Genomic DNA, 6,044 nt, shown 5'->3' with positions numbered 1-6,044 from the left:
GGGGAAAAATAAACATATCTTTCACCTAGAAACTGATTTCTTTCAACTTATATCATGTCCACGGTCTGAAATATAACTCACAGGAGATGCTTTCTGATAAGTTGGTAATCAGCTTTCATTATCTCCGCAACCACAGGAGATTACAGTTCAGTTTTTGCATTGCATCTATTCTTTTGAGGTGTCTCTGCTTGAAATAGGACTTGACACCTTTTTAGGTGTGACATTCCACTCTTTGGACTAGTTGGTCAAGTGCAATCCATTTAGGAATTTTCCAGCAAATGGTTCCTTACAGTCTCAGCCATCTTTTGCTTATACATCCTTTTTAAAAAAAAACATGTCTTACTTAAAAGTTCAATGGCCAAGATTTCCCGGTTGGTGAGCGGGGGTGGGGGTGGGGTGGGGGGTTGGGGGCGCTGGCGGGCCCCGCTCACCGATGCGTAAAATGAAGCGGGATAACGTCGGGTGGAACTTGTGGCATCACCCGCCTCACTTCAATTTTCAGGTCGGAGGGAGCTCAGCGGAATCAACTGTGCGCCCGCCAACCTGCCAATGGCCTATTGACGCCATTGACAAAGTAGTTAAGGCAATTAATGGACCTGCCCATCCACCCTTAAGGTTGTTGGGCAGGCCCGGAGCCCTGGCGGGCTTAAGAAAAAGCATGAAACTTCATCCACCGGCGGGTAATATTTTCAGACAGGAGCCAATCTCCCTGAGGCAGCACTTAGCCTCAGGGAGATGAGTGCGATCTTTCGTGCGCATGCGCGCAAGAGCACACTCTTGGCTTAGGGAATCCCCCTCCCGCCCGCACAGGGAGGCTTGCCCACGTAAAATGGCAGTGCGCCTCCGATTGGGGGTGCCGATCAGAGGCGCGCCTCCATGCGCCTGCTCCTAAACTTCCCCCCAGATGGGAGGAAAATTCTGGCCAATATGTCTGCAAGTAATTTGGGGCTATGACCCATGGTCATGGCAGTTTCCTTTGTTCAGGTTTAAGACCCTAATTTCAGAATGAACTGTATCACTAATGGAGATCTGTGTTTGACTGGACTGATTCCTATTTTTCTCATTCTCCTATGTTAGATCAATTGACATGCAGATATGAATAACAGATGAACCATTGAATCCGACCATGCAGGAAGTTCTTAGGCGACTTGGAGCCAAGTCTAGCAAATGTATGATCTCTCCCTAGAAATGTGTCATGTACAGTAAGTGAGTATTGTTTCTTGCTCTTGATTATATTGTTTTGCAACAGAGTTATTGTTCAACTCTCCTGCCTCGTTTCCTTTCTCTTCTCTTCAGTAGACAAGATAGCCAGTTAGTCACATGCCTTTCACAACTCTGTCTCTTCTGGGACTCGGAGATAGAAAGAAGAAAAACAACACATGCAGGAAGCAGGTGCTTTGAAGGGACTGCTGCTGCACAAAATACAAGACACTGCTGTCTATCGAAGAGAAGTGGAAGTCACTTGGAGACTTTCCTTTTCCTCTTAGCATTTTAAGAGGAAACCTATTTAACAAAGAAGAAATTCCCCAACACACCCCCCAACAGCTTTTCACAATTCAAATTCCCCATTATGTCGCCAAAGATAAGAATATTTTTTTGCTTATTTACTGTTTAATAAGTTGCCAAAATTGACTTCAATTTTACTAAATTTTCCCAGCATCACAAAATTAAAATAACACAGTTATACTGCACAAGAGGGGATAGAAGGTTGATAATTCCACTGAATTCCAGACTCCACATGCAGTTTAGATGGTCTGATTTTGTATGGATTCAGGACAGCTTTTACAAGCATTAGACAGTGTGAGTTACAGATTGTAGGCTGCAAAATCCATCACAGTTATGTAATGATGCATATGTTATTACTGTAACATTGTGCAATATATTCTGGGACAATCAGTACAAGTAGTCCCAATTTTCCAAAACCTTCTTCTTTGTCCCTCAGACAGGGTCAGATTTGTTCCAAATAATGGACATCAGAAAGCAATATAATTGGTGTATTAGAAGAATTCAGTTTGATCAATTCTGAATTTGGAATCTGAGGCAGATTGAATTAATAAAGTTTGAATTGTCAAACTGCTTTGATGTACAGTAAGTTGAAATATTGAGCAATATGAGTAAAGTCACTTAGTTCTACTAACGTATATTTATAAAATGATCCAAAATAAAGCACATACCTTGCCTTCCCACATTGATGAGTCTTCTTACTTAAACAAGATTTTATTTTACTATCCTCCAGCATTTGTAATCACTTCGCTGTTAAACTGACTGCCCTTAGTTTTGCTGTCAAAAAGCCATTTTCTCTTACTACCCCATTCATAGAGAGTTGGAGATCAGAAGACTTTTCAACACAAAAGTTGAAAGCAGTCTTCCAATTAGCCTAACGTAAATTGCTTATTGGTTAATTGCCTTTGGAATCATTTGCCAGCTGGTATGGTGGGTGCTGACTCTCCGCCTTCAAGGTCTGTCAGCATCCCGGGGGTTACCATTTGCTAGAAACTGAACTGGACTAGACATATTAATACTGTGGCTGCAAGAGCAGGTCAGAGGCTGAGAATTCTGTGGAGAGTTACTCGCCACCTGACTCCCCAAAGTCTGACCACCACCTACGAGGCACAACTCAAGGGTGTGATGAAACACGCTGCACTTGCCAGGATGAGTGCAGCTCCCACAACAGTCAAGAAGCTTGACACCATCCACAACAAAGCAGCCCACTTGATTGACACCCCATCCTCGACCTTCGACATTCACTGCCTCTACTGCTGACACACAGTGGCAGCAGTTTGTACCTTCTACAAGATGCACTGCAGGAACTCACCAAGGCTCCTTCCACAGCACCTTCAAAACTCACAACCTCTATCAGCTAGAAGGACAAGGGCAGCAGATAGATGGGAACACCACCACCTGGAAGTTCCCCTCCAAGCCACTCACCACCCTGACTTGGAAATATATCGCCGTTCCTTCATTGTCATTGGATCAAAATCCTGGAACTCCCTCCCTAACAGCAGTGTGGCTGTACCTACACCACATGGATTGCAGTGGTTCAAGAAGGCAGCTCAGCACCACCTTCTCAAGGGCAATTAGGGATGGGTAACAAATGCTGGCCTAGCCAACATGTGAACGAATAAAAAAAAGGCTGCCCATTCTCTATGTACCTGTTTTGCAGTGATGGCATAGACTGATTTCATCCCCTCTGATTCTCTGACTGCTGATCAGCACATATAGCAGTATTTATGTTTGCCATATTGTTCCTTATAGTGGCAGTACCTCTTTAGGTGAATATCAGTGCATGTGGAGGCAGAAACTCTACCTCATCTACCTCACAGTACTGTCACCAAAGTCGGGACCACTGTCAGTGACAGCTTTGTGAGTTAAATGTTATTTGAGATGTTGTGATGAAATACTGAGGAGTTTAATTTCCTCCTTGAGTGATGCAGCTTTTTTTTAACAAAAACATATTTGTTACCCCAGTTAAAGCTATCGGATTAATGACTCCATTAAAGTAGCATACAAAGGAATCAGATGAAAAAACATTAAGTGGTGCACTCCCACGTGAAACTAAATTTATTCTCATTTGGGAAACCAAAGAATTATAAACTAGTTAACCTTACATCTGCTGCCAGGAAATTACTAGAATTTATATTTAAGAATAGAGAAATTGAACACCTTAAAAGTTTTCAGCCAATCAGAGGCAGCGTGGATTTGTAATGATAGATCATGCCTGACAAATCTGATTGAATGTTTTAAAGGAGTGATGAACTGATTGGACGGTGAAATGTCTACTGATGTTAGTTATATGGTATTCCAGAAAGGCATTTGATAAAGTCCCCTATTAATGATTTAGGTGATGAGATAGAAAGCCACGTATCCAACAGGGAGTGAGAAACAGAGTTAACTTTTCAGGTCTGTGACCTTTCATCAGAATGTTCTGATAGGCCTCAGACCTGATACATGAACTCTGTTATAAAAACAAAAATAAAAACAAAAAAATTGCGGATGCAACTCTGTTTCTCTCTCCACAGACGATGCCAGACTTGCTGAGTATTACCAGCATTTTCTATTTTTATTTCAGATTGGTAAATGGATTTCAATGTATACAATTTTAATGATATCCACTTTGGACCTAAAAAGGATAGACCAGAGTAATTTGTATTAACATTTAGAGCCAGGCTTTCAGAAGTGAGATTATGAAACCTTTCTCAGGGTTTGAAAGGCTGGCTAAAGAGTGGAGAGAAAACATGGGAAAACTGTTCCCCGGATCTCTCCACTCTTACCTGGAGTTCCTGGTGTGGGAGCTGAGGTGAGCTCTTAGGTAAGGAGGAGAACCGCTCAAATCAAGCAGGCATGAATTGAAGTGGTTGAGGAAGCCAGCAGCAGGTGTGGTTTCTCCAACCTGGAGACCATGCTGCGAGAGGATCCAGGAATTTAGGAGGGCAGGAAAAGTGAGTGGCATAAACACTTTCAGGCCGCAAGCCCTACGCTCTGACTTTCCCAGCATTCCCCTGCACAGTACTCCTCAGGTCAACAGCAGCTCCACTCATTCCTCTTTCTGCAGGCACCTCACATCCCCTCTGGGCAGCCAACACTCAGACTCACCCCCAGCCTGCCCTCTCTCACTCATGCCTCACAGCCACCCTCCACAAATGGTCTTCTTCCCTCCTCTTGGCAAGGCCATTATGAACTTGCACACCTCTCTGCTTTTTCTCCACACAGCAGAAGAATCCACACAACTTGGCAAGAGGCAGAGGTCATGGGAGGGGTGGAGTAGCCCTTCAATGACAGGAGCCTTATCAAACACTGGTAACGAGTGCCAACCTACTTGACTGGGAAGGAGATCTTATTCTTGGAAACTGCAGAGGCAGCAGCTTTCCTTAATTAATCCACACTTGTCCAATTGACTGTTAATTTTATCCCAGATTATTGTTTCTAAAAGCTTGCCCACAGCTGAGGTTAACTGACTTGCCTGCAATTGTTAGGTTTATCCTTACACTCTTTTTTGAACAAGAGTGTAACATTTGTAATTCTCTAGTCCACTGGCACCACCAAGGAGGATTGGAAGATTATGGCCAGTGCCTCCACAACTCCCTTACTTACCTCAGTTTCTTCAAATGTATGCCATCATGCCCTGATGACTTATCTACTTTCAACACAGCCAACCTTTCTAACACCTCCTCTTTATCATCTTTTAGCTCAGTCAAAGTCTCAACTGCTTCCTCATGACTTTGGAAGCACTTTCTTCCTTGGTAAAGACAGATACAATATGCTCATTTAGTACCTCAACCATGCCCTCAGCCTCCATTTGCAGACTCCCTTTGCGGTCCCTGACTGACCCCATTCTTCCTCTTACTATTTATATGCCTTTTACTATTTATATCAAATTTTGCTCACCCATACCATTAGGTTCAGTTCCTCTTCTACCTCCACCCCTGCATCTGGTGTTTCACCTGTACTCAGTTCAAATTAAGCATATTCAAAAAGGCCAAAACACTAAAAAAACAAAGGGCAGAATTTTCCATGCCTGTTGGTGTTGGGAATCATGGCAGGCGTGAGCGGACAATGTGGCGGGCGGGCCAAAAATTGGTTTCACGCCGACATGAAGCCAGTTTGCAATGGTCCGCTCTGCCCGTCAATGGCGGGCCACCTTTCCTGCCGCCAGATGTCAGGAACTTCAATTTAATACTTCATTTTAAGTCCAGCTTGTCGCTTGAACATCTGAGCATGTTGGAGTGGTTGCACACTGACATGCTTCACAACAGCATTTATAAGGCGTGCACCTGGCGAGCTGCAGTTCGAGTGGAACTTGGAGGTGAATGCTCACTAATGTTGTGTAGCGTTCGTGAGAATCGCCTGTTGGACTTCAAGTTTGAGGGGCCATGCATTCACGTGTGGGCACAGGCAAGTCGCTTTTTCCTGGCTGGCTGATAGTACGGTACCAGGGCAAGGGCCGCGCTGTAGTGGGGCTAGTCTGGGGGGGGAGCATGGGCTGCACTGCAGTTGTGGGGTGTAAGGCAGCCCAGTCTGATGGTAGTGCAAAAACATGTACAGCA

The sequence above is a fragment of the Carcharodon carcharias genome, chromosome 16 (genome assembly GCF_017639515.1).
Source record: "Carcharodon carcharias isolate sCarCar2 chromosome 16, sCarCar2.pri, whole genome shotgun sequence".
Taxonomy (NCBI): Eukaryota; Metazoa; Chordata; class Chondrichthyes; order Lamniformes; family Lamnidae; genus Carcharodon; species Carcharodon carcharias.
The sequence above is the reverse complement of the archived record's forward strand: the minus strand, read 5'-3'. Positions refer to the sequence as shown.